We start from the raw sequence: 16887 nt of genomic DNA on the forward strand, positions 1-16887 counted from the left end.
TTATTCCTTGATAGAGGAAGCGGGATCCTAGTGCTGTCACTAGGTACCCCTGTACAATGACACCAGAAGCATCTGGCAAGTGTCACAAGTATATACAGTATAAATATTATAAAGGGGCTTACTAAAGCCTAAGGAAGGAAGGATATTCCTTTAACACAATATCAATATTATTTACAAAATATCTGGCCAGTATGGGGAGGATCATCGTGTCTCCGTTAGGGGGTCGTGGTCCCCAACAACGTTAAGCAAACGTTGTCGCGGACCACCAGCCGTGACTACTGTATGGGAGGTGTGCCTGTAAGTGTGGAGGCACTGTATAGTGTATATGTCTGTCTGGTTGTTTGTATGCATGCATATATGTATATATTTTTGTCATCATTATAATACGTAAAGGATAAATGTTGATAAACTTTTTAGTGTTAATCGACTGACTTTATCTTTGTATACAACAATGAACTTATATGACGATTATACTGCACAAATATCTACCTTTTGCCCTTTCAGGAAAAGCCTTGAACAAAACCTACTAAATGCAAGAAGGCCAAAGTGAGAGCGTAAGTAAAGATGCAAGTTGCGTCAACTAGCGTAATAGATGTTTCAGGAAACAAACAAACGTGCACTGGCTAGCATCACATGACGCAATCCACGTCGCCACTCGATCCGGACCACGCACTACCTGCCAAATTTTTCTTATTTATCCTTAACGAATCAATATTTCTCTTTCAAAAGAAGTCATATAGAAACAGAATTAATAAGAAGATGAGCTGTATAAGTTTTTAATATGGTTTGATGTTGTTCAGTGGCTAAAAATGAGTATTATTGAAAAGAACAAGTCACGATGAATTTCGGTGCCGTTAAGCTCCAGGCACATCACATGAATGGGTGACTCACCAATGGTCGGGTCGCCAGATGTAGAATGCTTCCACTTTAGAACATACCGCTGCACTTCCTCAACACTTTTCCAGCATTTCCGTATCAATTTCCATTCACAAAATTAAGAAATCAATAAAAATAAGAACAAAAATGTTAAGTTTATATTAATCATATACTCAATATTCATTCTAAATAAGGGGGGGGGGGGGACTGAGAGCCGCGTATCATATTAACCGTATATATCCCTCCGCAGTAAGAAGTAGTACTGTAATCCGAAACTCATACGAGGAGAAGAAAGTACACATCAAATATTTTCTTTACTGTTTTACTGTTATCTGCCGCTGTGTCGAGGACGTCCACCGCTCAGGGTCGATACTGAATTTATCGATCGGTCTCGCTGCTGTCATACTTGTTCAGACCTGTTAAGTCGCGTGTGTGTTTCGAAGGTGCAAATCAATATGTTGTGTTTATATGAGCAAGTTACCATGCGTGTGTGTGTGTGTGTGTGTGTGTGTGTGTGTTGATTATAGTGATGGTAACAACTTACTTAGTCGTAGGGGTATAGCAGGCGTATATACACATACAGTTCACCTCATCATCATCAACACACACACACACACACAACAATAAATGGTTTCAAACATAAAATCCTGACATCCTTAAAGCAAAGTTCACCTAACCTAACCTAACCTAACCTATATCAACAAAGTTCACTCTTTCCATCCAGACACCACTAACTAACACATGGCTCCGTTATTCTCACACTCGTTCCCTTTTCCCATTTCACCATTACCATTTTTTCCTCATGCATCTCATTTTCAAATATCTTAAGGATGTTTTCTTATGAGTCCACATTTCCCCCAATTCCTTCCTCCTCGTCATTTCCTTTTTATTTCTCCGTCTGATAAAAATCTTTCATTCCGGGTAACTAGTTCTTTTCCTTCTCTTATAAGTTCGATTCGATGATGCAGTTTCCTTCTTTCATTAAACATCCATTACTGCATGCCGGAGTGATGGTGGAAGTGGTGAAAGTGGTGGAAGTGGTGGTGGAAGTGTGGTGAAAGCCTAACCCATAAAGTGTATGGAAGGTGAAGTAACAGGTGTAGACAGGTTAACTGGAATGCATGACTGTAGGTAAGGTCAGATGTAGACAGGATAATTGGTATACATAACTGTTAGTAATGTCAGGTGAAGTAACAGGTGTAGACAGGTTAACTGGAAAGCATGATTGTAGGTAAGGTCAGATGTAGACAGGTTAATTGGTATACATAACTGTTAGTAATGTCAGGTGAAGTAACAGGTGTAGACAGGTTAACTGGAATGCATGGCTGTAGGCAAGGTCAGGTGTAGACAGGTTAATTGGTATGCAAGGTGTTTCGGGTAAGTTTAAGTCATATTTGTTTATTAATTTATGTAGTATACGAGTCAACAATCTACTTTTTTTTTACGGAGTTAGCCCACCTGGGCACAGGTCAATGACCCACATCAGGGTCTGGGGCGAAAATAATATAATAGTTGTTACCGCAAGCAGTAATGAGTAGGATGACACATAAACAAACATTATGTTAGGCTGTAAGTCATGTCATGTTTATTGGGTGTGCCTGCCCGTATACAGTGTGTAGAGTATTGGCATGGTGGAGATGAGAGGCCCAGAGGAGGTTGGAGTGTGTAAGGGGAGTTTTGTTTATGTATAATTATAATCACCTGACTCAGCCTTGCCCATCGAGAGAGGGTTGGGGAGGCGACAGCAGGGTATCGGCACTGTAGCGATTCAGACCACAGAGGCAACACCTAATCTGGTTCCTCTGTAGTTATTGACACCACAGAGGCAACACCTAACCTGGTTCCTCTGTAGTCATTCAGATCACAGAGGCAGCACCTAACCTGGTTTCCTTTGAAACTTTCAACACGTAAGTTTAACTGGTATTTATTGTGTACACAGGTAGACTGTGTCCATTGCATCGTTTATCATTGTGACGACATAAAAATATGGAAAATTAAGTACTCATTGTAAGTGTTAAGATTAGACTGATGACATAGCTATGATTGTTATGCAAACATATATTGGATTAGACATTTATGTGATTGCCTATGTATGATTTATGTGAAATACTAAAAGGAATTGTATCCAACAGGTTTGACCGAATTATAAAGTCTGAGTTCAACGTCACGAGTCTGAATATTCCTTTAACCGCCTGATTGGCGGTTACAATAGTAATAATTATAATAATAATAATAATAATAATAATAATAATAATAATAATAATAATAATAATAATAATAATAATAATAAAAATAATAATAATAATAATAATAATAATAATAAAATATATTAGATAAAAATATACAATAATAATAATAAAAGTAATGATAAAGGACGATAACAAAAAAGAAAAAAGATCAATAGTGAGAAACAATATACTGTATGTATGTTGTGTTGTGTTGGTCACAATTTTCGTGGTGCCATATGGCAGCAGGGTCTACCAATAAGACAACACATTATGTTTCCAATATCTTCCCAGGCGGTAGTACCTCCCTGTCTGATAGCTGCTTACTACTTACTATGTAAAAAAAAAAAATATTAATCGTGTATATGACGTATTTCACCCCAACACAACCCGTAATGAAGTGAGTGTCTGGGTTAGGATTTCCAAGGATGTACAGTATGTTCTTTTATAGACCCATTTTTTTGTTATCTTAAGTGATAGTTATTAAGAGAACCTATGTTGCTCCCGCTCTGCTCACTGTTGACAGGAAGCGTTCTCACACCCAACACAACCACTGCCACCCCTAGCGTTGATGACATCTTATACAGTCACGCCAGGCGATGCTACGCCAGCAATAAGAGTACAGTATAGAGAGTAATGACCAGATAACTACGCCAGCTTCAACACTAAAGTAGAGTCAATCCGCTTCTGCCATTAGTAATATACCAGGTTGTGTTATCATAAAGCCATTCTTGTTATCTTATCTTGAGTTACTCCTCCAACAAGCCGACCGCCAACACCTGCTGGCCCGAAACACGACGGACGAACTGATTTAAAACTATCAAAAAATTTAAGAATAATTGATGGATGATTGAACATGAAATAATTATATAGCCAATCCTTCGTTAAGACTTTAGATAGTGATGGTAAGGCTGGTAAATGACGTTATAACACTTGAACTGTTTGACCATGGTTGTTTATACAATAAACATCCGCCGCCGTTTGGTCTATAAGAAAAAAACAGTCATGAAGTTCTTAGACAATATACACAGCTGGATATAAGAACAACTCAGGCGGGAAGTTATTACCATTAACCCGGTGTGACGTTAAAGCAGTCTGTGACCAATCATGCCGCCCAGCCATGTCCATAAATGACCATGACTTCAACTGGTGAATGAGTAAAATTGTCCAACGAGTCACTGTAGAGAGGAAGTACAGTGTATACGATACAGCAGGACGACAGACAGGTCACGTCAACAGTGGGAAAATATTGCCGTCATTCTGGGGTGGACAATGACACCCACAGCAGTTAACATTCATTAAGGCTTCTGTGAATAGTCAATTACATACAAACACTCTCAAACACATATACTGTATATCTCCAACCTGTCCCAGAGAGAGAGAGAGAGAGAGAGAGAGAGAGAGAGAGAGAGAGAGAGAGAGAGAGAGAGAGAGAGAGAGAGATAGAGAGAGAGAGAGAGAGAGAGATTTCTATCGACATTTCACCAATTGATAATGGCACCTGACAATTAATAATGGCACCTGACAGTTAATAATGGCACCTGGCAGTTAAAAATGGCACCTGACAGTTAATAATGGCACCTGACAGTTAATAATGGCATCTGACAGTTAATAATGGCACCTGACAGTTAATAATGGCATCTGACAGTTAATAATGGCACCTGACAGTTAATAATGGCATCTGATACAGTTAATAATGGCACCTTGGCAAAGCACAATGGCAATCTGGCAGTTAATAATGGCACCTGACAGTTAATAATGGCACCTGGCAGTTACTACTTGGCACCTGGCAGTTAATAATAATGGCACTCCGACAAAGCCAATAATGCACCTGACAGTTAATAATGGCACCTGGCAGATAATATTTGGCACCTGGCAGCGAATAATGGTACCCTGACAGTTAATAATGGCACCTGGCAGTTAATAATGGCACCTGGTAGTTAATAATGGCACTGGCAGTTAATAATGGCACCTTGGCAAAGTTAAATAATGGCACCTGACAGTTAATAATGGCACCTGTCAATTAATAATGGCAATCTGACAGTTAATATCAATGGCACCTGGCAAAGCGGGACAATGGCACCTGGCAGTTAATAATGGCAATCTGGCAGTTAATAATGGCACCTGGCAGTTAATAATGGCACCTGACAGTTAATAATGGCACCTGACAGTTAATAATGGCACCTGGCAGTTAATAAATGGCACCTGGCAAAGCACACAATGGCACTTGACAATTAATAAAGGCACCTGGCAGTTAATAATGGCACCTAACAGTTAACAATGGCACCTGACAGTTAATAATGGCACCTGACAGTTAATAATGGCAACTAACAGTTAATAATGGCACCTAACAGTTAATAATGGCACTTAACAGTTAATAATGGCACCTAACAGTTAATAATGGTACCTGGCAGTTAATAATGTCACCTGGCAGTTAATAATGTCACCTGGCAGTTAATAATGGCACCTGGCAGTTAATAATGGCACCTGGCAGTTAATAATGGCACCTGACAGTTAATAATGGCACCTGACAGTTAATAATGGCACCTGACAGTTAATAATGGCACCTGATAGTTAATAATGGCACCTGACAGTTAATAATGGCACCTGGCAGTTAATAATGGCACCTGACAGTTAATAATAGCACCTGACAGTTAATAATGGTACCTGACAGTTAATAATGGCACCTGACAGTTAATAATAGCACCTGACAGTTAATAATGGTACCTGACAGTTAATAATAGCACCTGACAGTTGGCCAATGGTACCTGACAGTTAATAATGAAAATTCTGACAGTTAATAATGGCACCTTTATCAGCACACAATGGCACCTTGATAGTTAATACCGGCACCCATTGTGTTGTCAATGGCACCTGGCAGTTAATACAATGGCACCTGGCAAAGTTGGACACAATGGCAATCTTCATAAAGTTAATAATGGTACCTGACAGTTAATAATAGCACCTGACAGTTAATAATGGTGAGTCTGTGGGCGAATGAGTCTTACCAGCGTAAAGTGGACTTTTTTTATATACCTACCGTAAACATAAGTTACTTGGAACAACTGACGGTACGTATCTCCGAGAATCATGGAACGTATACATAAGATTAGGAAGTCAGTTATCTTCCTATAGTGTTACGAGAGAGAGAGAGAGAGAGAGAGAGAGAGAGAGAGAGAGAGAGAGAGAGAGAGAGAGAGAGAGAGAGAGAGAGAGAGAGAGAGAGAGAGCATGAAATAAAGCTAATGAGGTCACCCTTTAAAATAGCAAAATGTTGGGGGCACACACACACACACACAATATGTTTCCCTCACAGAGCTTGCCTTGTTAACACACACAATGACATAATCCAGCCGTAGAGAGTCCTGTTTCAGATCTCAACAACATCCTTAACTGTACACGTCAAACAACTCCTTCCCTCCTATATAACACTCTCCTCTTGTTCTTGCTTCAAATTCTTTCTTCAGATAAACAATAAACTATTAACTTCATTATCTTCACCTTGTTTTCACTCGTCTGTATAACCACTCCCTTCACTCACCACTATTTTTTTTTATGCTTTCACTCTGTACACTCTCACCCAAAAACTTCCTGGACGCTATAAGCACTATGTAATCTGAAAAAAAAACAACAACAAACAAACGATGAATCTGAAACCATTCCGAGATGACAAGCCCCGATTCTGTTCATTCTCACATCTATCGTGCCCAGGTGTTGGAGGAGTTTTTGTTGAGTGTACAGTATAAAGGTTATACCTACCATCATGGCAGCCATTCAATTCTGTTATACATACCACCACTATCTTGCCAAGCTCTCACATATATTGCATCAAGACTCACACGTGTGCACATAGCTGGACACTCTCCTGGTCTCTTTCCTCTTCCCCTCCTGCCAGTGTGTTACCCCATTTGTTTTTTATTTCGGTGTTTATACCTTTTCATGGAGTTTATATTTATGTTAAGGCGTTTATACTTTTCCCTGACGTTTATATTTTTTTCATGGAGTTTATACTTATTTCATGGCGTTTATACTTTTCCCTGGCGTTTATACTTTTTGCCTGACGTTTATATTTTTTTCATGGAGTTTATAATTATTTCATGGAGTTTATATTTCTTTTTCATGGAGTTTATACTATTCTAATGGAGTATATATATATATATATATATATATATATATATATATATATATATATATATATATATATATATATATATATATATATATATCATGGAGTTTATACGTTTTTCATGGCGTTTATACTTATTTCATTGCGTTTATACTTTTTTCACGGTGTTTATACTTTTTTCATGGCGTTTATGCGTTTTTCATGGCGTTTATACTTATTTCATGGCGTTTATACTTTTTTCATGACATGTATACTTTTTCATGGCGTTTATACTTTTTTCATGACATTTATACTGTTTTCATGGCGTTTATACTCATTTATACCAAAAACATTAAACAAAATCTTCACACCCATCCATCTTTACCGTGAATTGCCCCTTTACAATATGTCCTCTGCGTCTTGCATAAACCATCACGCTTTGACACAAATTCTCCAGTTTGTGTTTCTCTTCTTCTCCTCCTCACATTCTCCTCCTCCTCCTCCTTTAATCCTTTTAGTGGCTGCTCCTGTGCATCTCTTCCTTTCTACCTAACTGAATAGACAAAAATTTTTCCCCCGGGTTCTCGCGATATGTACACAGTATATTTATTAACTATTCATTCCTACATGATTCACTTGTTTTCGTGGCTCATAACTTTAGTATTTTCTGACTTTTAGCTGTAATATTTAACATTCTCACGCCATCATCACGTTCCTAGCTACTTCACGTTCTCATACTGTCATCACGTTCCTATCTCCCACACGTTCCTATCTCTCCCCCCCCCCACCCACCACACACACACACTTTCTCTACCTCAATCAATTTATTTCCACTTTTCATCAACTAAACATCGTAAGTTTTTTTTTTCACTTAAGGTTAATTTGATGCAAACACAAAGAGAAAAGAAGAGAGAAAGAAAGAAAAACACACAGACACCTACAGACAGACACACCTACAGACAGACACCCACACACAGATACTCCACAGACAGACACCTACAGAGACACCCACACACAGACACCCACACACAGACACTCCACACAGACACCAGCACCCATTTCACCACAACCACTCCCTCGAACCAACACTCTTCCTACATTAATGCGTACCCTACCAATAACTATAGACCTATGACCCAACCCAACCCATATTTCAACCCTCCCTCCGGCCTCCCCTTGGGCATCATTCTACACACCCGGTCAGGGTCAACTCATGTGACTTTTGTGTTTGACCAAAATAGCTTATGATTCTATGGGGATATTTTGTAATGGGGTTTTAAAGACTTTCCTAATCTAAGTCAACGTTTTATTGTAATGTTGAAATTTTAGGTTGTGGTTAGGTTGTGGTTAGGTTGTGGTTAGGTTGTGGTTAGGTTGTGGTTGTGGTTAGGTTGTGGTTGTGGTTAGGTTGTGGTTAGGTGATGGTTGGGTTAGGTTGTGGTTGGGATGTGGTTAGGTTGTGGTTGGGTTAGGTTGGGTGGTTAATCTTAAGGTGAAATAAGCTGGGGGGGCAATCTTCAGGTGAAGAAGGAAGGAAGGGGAGGGAGGGAGGAAGGAAGGAAGGAAGAGGAGGGAGGAAGGAAGGAAGGAAGGAAGGAAGGAAGGAAGGAAGGAAGGAAAGCAAAGGAAGGAAAGGATGGATTGATGTGTTGTTTGCTGCGTTTCTATGGAACAGTGATAGAGAAGAGGAAGGGAAGAAGCAACTCGTCAAACAAGAAGGCGTGAAGAAAGAGAGAAAGAGAGGGAGAGACCAGAAATACACACTGTACTGTATACTCTCCACCAGTACTGATACAGAACCGTGTGTGTGTGTGTGTGTGTGTGTGTGTGTGTGTGTGTGTGCGTGTGTGTGTCAGAATTACCCCATTATTACTTGAATAAATATGCACATCATCAAGATAAATAATTGGCTAATTAGGCCAAAGATTAGTTAATAAAACAAAACATGAATGGCCATGCCCTACACAGGTAATATGTCCTTATATACGGACATGGCAAGCCTGGATTATTTATCTACATACTGATTGAAAAGAGTGTGGGAGAGAGGGAGAGAGAGGGAGAGGGAGGGAGGGGGGGAGGGAGAGAAGGAGGGAGGGATATAGGGAGGGATGAGGGGAGGGAGGAGGTAGGAAGGGATGGGGAGGAGGAGGGAGACAGAGGAGGGAGTGTGAGACTTTGGAAAATAAAATGTGGGAGAGTCAGGCGGGAAGGGAGTGGTGGGGGGTAAATAGGAAGGGGTGGGTGAGGGAGGATGTGTGGAGGAGGGAGAGAGGGGGGAGGGGGGAGGGGGGTAGACAGGAGGGAGTGAGTGAGGAAGACCAATGGGGGAGGTGACAAAGATGACGAAGACATTGGTCACTGTCTAGGGGAAGTGTCAGATGAAAAGACCTAGTGTTAATGGTGATAGTAGTAGTAGTAGTAGTAGTAGTAGTAGTAGTAGTAGTAGTAGTAGTAGATAGCTTATTATGTATTAGATATTTAATATTATAAATAAATGGTGGCGAAGGTGTGGCTATTGGGGAGGCTGAGGCCACGTTAAAAAAAAAAGTAGTAGTAGTAGTAGTAGTAAGTGAGTGAGTAGGAATGGTTGACCTCGTAATTAATAACTGTACACACCTGAACACCTAAAACACCTGTCTAGTAATTAATAACAGTACACACCTGAACACCTAAAACACCTGTCTAGTAATTAATAACAGTACACACCTGAACACCTAAAACACCTGTCTAGTAATTAATAACAGTACACACCTGAACACCTAAAACACCTGTCTCGTAATTAATAACAGTACACACCTGAACACCTTTAACACCTGGCTCGTAAATAATATCAGCACACACACCTGAACACTCAAAACACCATAAATGTAATACTAACATTGAAGTAATACGTGTGTCACCTGAACAAAACTAACACCTGACATTATAACAAGAAGTGACCCTGAGTGTAACTAATTTGGACTTTCGTTTATAGGTTAAGGTTAGGTTAGGATCCCTTTACAGTTAGTCAGTTCAATACATCGACTGTCTATGCTAAATTAATGTCATTTATCTATTGACAGTTATTAAGTGATGTAGTGAAAGGATTTATAATTATTGTAGTTTGTTATATAATTTCGTTACCTAAGAATTTTCCTACAAGTTACATCATTTCCAGCGACGTAATGAACTACCACGAATGGACTCGCCAAACCCGTGAAAATTTAGAGTGCAAGAAATATTACTCTGGTGTGTGTGTGTGTGTGTGTGTGTGTGTGTGTTTGTGTGTGTGTGTGTGTGTGTTGGTCTACTTGCTTCATCGTTCAGCTGATAAATGAACAGCCTGATCTTAGCCGTATGTGTGTTAGTCGTCCATTTTTCATAAACTCGTAACACTAAACATAATAATGTTCCTGTTAAGAGAAACTGATAACAGATATGTAACTTCTTCGTAGAATATTTCTTGGAAGTTAAATGATATTGTTTATTGTTATTGATGTTGATATTAATTCTTCTTCTTCCTCTTCTTATTATTATAATTATTACCAACCAGTCTCACTAAAGTCTACAGAGAACGTGATGGTCTACAGTTCTTAACACTCCAGTTCGCCCTGGTTATATCCCGGATGCCTTGCTTCTGCCACCCCGTCAGCAGGGAGGAGGAGGAGGATGGGGTGGAGGTGTGAGCGGGGTCCAGCAAAACAAAAGTCACTTGACCAGTTACCAAAACGAGAATGATCCGGTAAGTGTAAAGCATAACAAGAGCGGCGAGAGACAAGCGGAAGCTGCTGTTGTTGCTACTGCCACCTCAACACGGGAAGAGAATCAGATCCTGTAAGCTGTGGGATCAGAGGTTACGTCAAAGTGGGTGGTTTACTGTGAGATTTCTCGGGGCGGGGGATAAATTAGCTCATTGTGAAGACATGTGATCCAAGACTACATATTTAAACAAGTGACTCGGTCTTTAAGGGGGATCTGATTCTCACTGGTATTAGGTTTTGAAAAATAATTGGTCTTGAGAGATATAAGAGCATCAGAGACTACTATATTAGGCGGGTTTCTCTTATGAATGTTTTCCTCAAGCGTGAATTATGGTCGACTTTTGGTGAACCTGAGATGGCAGTAAGGCCACACTGTTATATATATACATATTCACTTTTATCCATCTATTACCTAAAACATCTACTGGACACGTGATACGCGTACCCTACATACGACTGACGCGTGTCCTTCAGGCAAAGAACTGGAGGCGCGTCCTTAAACCTGCCTTGGACGGGTGGTGAAGTCATCACTACTACCGTCGGTAAGTGTCCTCACAGGGTATGTGAAAACTTGTTTATTATTCAGAGCATTTCTTGTGTCCATTAACCTGGTGGACACCCATGAAGAATTGGTTCTCTTTACTCGGGCTGTATTTCCTCGAACCTGGACCGGTGTGGGTAACTTCCGTGGAGATCTTGGGGTCGACAGGTGTCCTTGAATTTGGAATGCATACGTGTATCCTTGGGACCCAGAAAGGACCTTGTTATTCTACTTTACTCCGGGAGGGGCGGGGAGGGGCGGGGAGGGGGCATATAGCAAGGGGTTGGGGGGTGAGCTGGTCGAGTATTGGTTCTGGCCGGTGATAGACGAGCCAGGAGGAACAAGGATATGGAGGTGTTGCTCAGTCGTCGGCGCTACTACTGCCGTCTCTCGCTGTGTGAAAAGATGTTCGCGATACTCTCCGAACCAGCGGCTGATAAACTTTTCTTGGGGAGAATATATGCGTCTTTACATACCGCGTCAGAATAAATCGATGTTTTTAATTTGAAGATCCATTTTTTCTTCCCAAACCTTTAACCGTAAAAAAAAAATAAAATAATAATAATAATAGTATGATGATTTGTTCAGATCTTGTCCCCTAACTAGACATAATTATAATTTGCCTCAACTATAGTGTTTCCTTCTGTATCAAACACATTTCAAGAAGGAAAGCTATCACAAGTCACCTTAAGAGAAAACTTTATTACCTAAAAAATAAAAACAAATTCCCGCCAAATCCCTCCCCCCTCCCCAACGAATCCCTCTTATTTTCCTGACACATGATTGAGTCTTTTTATTACCGAATAACTTTTAATTTATTACGCTTTTTTTCTACCACACAAAGCAGTTCCTCTTGTGGTGTTTTCCTTCGTCTTTTGCGTGACAAGTCCTCCTTAAGCATTCAAGCACGACATACACAGACAGAACCAACTCGGGGATGACAGCACGTAACGGAGAGCCATGAGAGAGAGCCAAACCTATCACCTCCAACAACACACCTGTCACCTCCAATAACACACTTGTCACCTCAAACAACACACCTGCCTAATGTACATAATCCTGTCCAAGAAGACACACGTTGCGGAGACTCACCTGTGAAAAAAAATTACTTGAGGGACCAATTTGATGTCCGCTTCGTGTCCTTCATCCAGACGAGTCGCGCCGTGTCCTCAATTAACTATACGTGTCCTTTTCACTGTCTAATGTCCTCAGACCTCATATGTGGACATCAACACCAATAGTTAACACACACACAGAAGGAAACAAGTGGTTGGTTGTGTTTCTTTAAGCCCGTCATGATCGTTCTGGAAAAAAAAAGGGAAATAGAAGAAATATATAAAACGACAATAATGAAAATTTCTCGTAAGTTAATATTTCAATTGGTTGGTTTATGTTAGAATAATGTTGTGTTACGTTGGTTTATTTTTAATGGAAATTCTACCGAGGAGTTAAATAAATCTTTTAATTAATATTGGAAAAACATGACCCTCCCCCCCCTTACCCTCGTTAATGGAAAATAGCCCCCGTTAAATGAAAAATAGCCCCGTTAGGTGGAAAATAGCCCCCGTTAGATGTAAAATAACCGTTTACCGGAAAATAGCCTAAGTAACAATTATCACAAGACTTACATATCATAGAATAATGAATAATTCCCAACCAGGATATACTGACGCGTGTCTTAAAATACCAAATATTGAGATGCGAGACACGTGTACTAATACCGCTATTAAGAGAGTTTAGACACGTGTCCATACCGACCCTATAATAAGATACAAGACACGTATTACCATCCCATACTAGTATCAATACATGTCCTTGAACCTAGTCAGCTGTAAACTAGAGACACATGTCCTAAATAATGGTAGGCGGTGTCCTTATGCTAGTTGGTGTCCTTCAACTTGGTCTGGGACACGAAAAACTGGATTCTATAGCTCTTGGGAACATCTTCATCCTTCATCATTTGGGGGGGGGGCGTGTAGTGTTGTTTACCTGTGTGGTAGAGGTGGTAGGGGTGGGTGGGTGGGTGGGTGGGTGGGTGAGTGTGGTGGGGTGTAGTAGCAGTAGTAGTAGTAGTGGTGGGTGGTTACAGGAAGGTGGTTGTAGGGGGTGGTTTTGAGGTGTAGTGGTGGTGGGTGACTGTGGTAGGGGTGGTAGGGGTGGGTGGTTGTGGGATGTAGTAGTTGTAGTGGTGGTGGATGGTTGTTAGAGGTGTGATAGTGATGATGATAGGTAATGGTTCCATAAGATGAGGCCTAAGACAGGAACAAAGATGCGAATATTATGTACAGTACCTAATCTTCTGTCAACATTATCTGTCCTTTAGGTGGTACCCCTTTCGTCTAAGTGGTACCCGTTCTTTAAGTGGTACCCATTTCGACTAAGTGGTACCCGTCCTTTAAGTGGTACTCCTTTTGGCTAAGTGGTACTCCTTTCGTCTAAGTGGTACCCTTGCCTGTCATGTGTCTACCTCACCAAGGTCTACGGTACTCTTTCTCTCACCAATAAAACACCTCTTACTAAAATACCTCTTTGAATAGGTTAGCTTTAGGTTAGCTTTAGGTTCGGTTCGGTTAGGTTAGCTTAAGGATAGATAAGGTTAGGTCTCCAACTTTCCCAACTTTCATTATCACAACCAAAACTTTCCCCAATGCAAGACCTTTCTAATGACATGGGTAACACTTATGTATGCGGAAGAGTTACAAGAGAGAGATTTTTTCCCTAAAAGGAATTATAATATAAACGCTGACGTCATTGGACACAAAACAGTAAAAATAAACCTAAAAGTTGTGTTGTGTTTTTTTTTTATCAGGGTTCCTCAACTAACAGGGTTATTAAGAACAGTTCACAAACTTTTTACATCAGTCAGCTTTCAGGAGATCACGTCCATTTTTTTTTCTCTCTCCTCTTCGCCTCCGCCAACACTAACGTATATATTTAAACCAAGTGTGGCAGCCGAAACAAAAGGGGGCTCTCTGACATACACAAGATGCTACCAATCATTCTGTAACACAAGGTAGCGAGAACTCTGCCATCGAGAGGTGTTGGAGAGGGGTGGGGGAGTGGAGGAGGGGGGGGAGCGGGAGAGGGCTGGGAGTGGAGAGGGCTGGGGGGGTGGAGAGGGGTTGGGAAGGGTGGGAGTGGAGGTGGAGAGGGTTGGAGGGTGGAGGAGGTGGAGAGGGGTTGGAGAGGGTGGAGAGGGGTTGGAGAGGGTGGAGTGGAGGTGGAGAGGGGTTGGAGAGGGTGGAGTGGAGGTGGAGAGGGGATGGAAAGGGTAGAGAGGTAGAGAAGGAACCACTTACACACCACCCCATACACACCACCCCTTACACACCACCCCTTACACACCACCCCTTACACACCACCCTTACACACCACCCCTTACCTACACACACCCTTACACACACACCACCCCCTACCACCACTTACACACCACCCCCCCACCACCACTTACACACCACCCCTTACACACCACCACCACCACCCCCCTACCACCACTCACACACCACCCTCCACCACCACTTACACACCATCCCTTACACACCACCCCTTACACACCACCCCTTACACACCACTTACACACCACCCCCACCACCACTTACACACTTCGATCAACTTGACATTATCCACTTAATGAACACAATTATCCCATTATCCGCTTACCCGCTCTTTACTCGTATATTCCTGTGTATCTGCGTCATTTCTGCTTCACATCATCCATCTCCTTACCTTGTGTATGCTAGCTGAGGCGGACTGACTCTCTCCAATGCATTTTTATTAGCCGCTGACCATATAACCCACATACCAGTCTCATATGCATTCTAATAGGTATTTACTTTGACTATTTAACTATGTAATCTTGATGATACTTAATGTTATATAGTAATTCCTTGAGATAAATGTATTATATTAGGTGTTACTATGAAGGAGAGAGAGAGAGAGAGAGAGAGAGAGAGAGAGAGCGAGAGAGAGAGAGAGAGAGAGAGAGAGAGAGAGAGAGAGAGAGAGAGGGGGGGAGGAGGGGGGGGATGGGGTATTCGACGTCACGAACAGAAAGTCAGGAGGAGGAGGAGGAGGAGGAGGAGGAAAAGCGAGAGAGAGAGAGGAAGGAAGGAGGAGGTAATGTACACTACGTCAACACATGTAGGAAAATATGTTCACAATCACGAGGATAAATTGTGCACATGATGGTGTACACAGCGGCCTTGAGGATCATCATGGTGAGTTGTGTTCTCCTCTCATCACCACCACCACCTCCCCGTGTTGCCTGGACGGTATTATGTTAAACTATGCATGTTACTACCACCACTGTGTCTACGTATGGAAGTCATCATGTATTATATATATCTAATTTTCAGTGTCTGTCTGTGTGTGTCTGTCTGTGTGTGTCTGTCTGTCTATGAATCTAGAGGCCATTAACTGCATCTCTCTAAAGGCTTAACGGTGCTGTACGGCCATAAACGTCACAATAAAGACCACTGGCTTTATTTTCCCCCCACTTTCTTTCTTAAATCCCTTGTTTGATCTATTACTGCCTATATACATTCATAACATCCCACCATAATACAAGGAGAAACCCCTCACCCATCCATCTAATGCAATGGTCAGATGGTAACTACGCAAACTTAGGTTAGATTAGGTTAAGTTAGATTAAGGTTAGGTTAGGTTAAGGATAGGTTAAGTAAAGAGTTAAGTTAGGTTCTAGAGGTAAAATTAGGTTGGGGTCTACTCATAGGTGATCCCTATTCTCTCCCTTCATTTCCTTTCACTTCCTCCTCTTCTTTCCTTTTCACACTTCCCTCATACACTCTCTCTCTCTCTCTCTCTCTCTCTCTCTCTCTCTCTCTCTCTCTCTTTCCATTTGTCCCTCTTTCCTTTTGTCTGTCCCCCCCACCTCTCTCTCTCTTTCAGTCTGATTCCCTCTCCTTCCCTCTCTTCTCCTGTTTGTCTCCCTCTCTACCTCTCTCTTCCACTCCCTCTTCATCCTTCTCTTTCCTTTAGTCTACTTCCATCTCCATTCCTGTTTCTTCCTATCTGTCGTCTTCTCCCTTTCCACTCCCCTTCCCTCTCTCTCTTCGGACCTCTACTCCTCTCCTTCCCACTCTTCCCGTCTCTCCCACTCCTTCCCTCTTTCTTTGTCTGTCTCCCCACCTCCCAGGTCCGGGTGTCGTGACGGCGTTATGATGACCTCGTGGGGAGGCAAAGGGAATTCCCGGGAATACTCTCGTTGACCTTGGCTCTGGGCACACCTGTACTGGGTCACCTCAAGAATAACGCATGACATGGTGTTGCTGTCATGCGTATTTAACGGATAACAAAAAACAAACAAACAAATAAACACAGGTGAGTTACAAGGTGTATGACTGAATTAACCTGTAATAATTCGCAATAAAATAACACCAA

The 16887-nt window shown here is 41.4% G+C and overlaps 1 long non-coding RNA gene across 1 annotated transcript in view; it reads right to left on the reverse strand.

Annotated features, from left to right (window-relative positions):
* The window catches only part of LOC121863908, a 56651-nt gene that overhangs the window by 9421 nt on the left and 30343 nt on the right, over nucleotides 1-16887 (reverse strand). Inside the window, exon 2 of the long non-coding RNA XR_006088472.1 lies at nucleotides 12580-12791. This is a non-coding gene — a long non-coding RNA (uncharacterized LOC121863908). The remainder of the gene's footprint in view (nucleotides 1-12579; nucleotides 12792-16887) is intronic.

This window comes from Homarus americanus, unplaced genomic scaffold (assembly GCF_018991925.1).
Source record: "Homarus americanus isolate GMGI-L3 unplaced genomic scaffold, GMGI_Hamer_2.0 scaffold48354, whole genome shotgun sequence".
Classification (NCBI taxonomy): Eukaryota; Metazoa; Arthropoda; class Malacostraca; order Decapoda; family Nephropidae; genus Homarus; species Homarus americanus.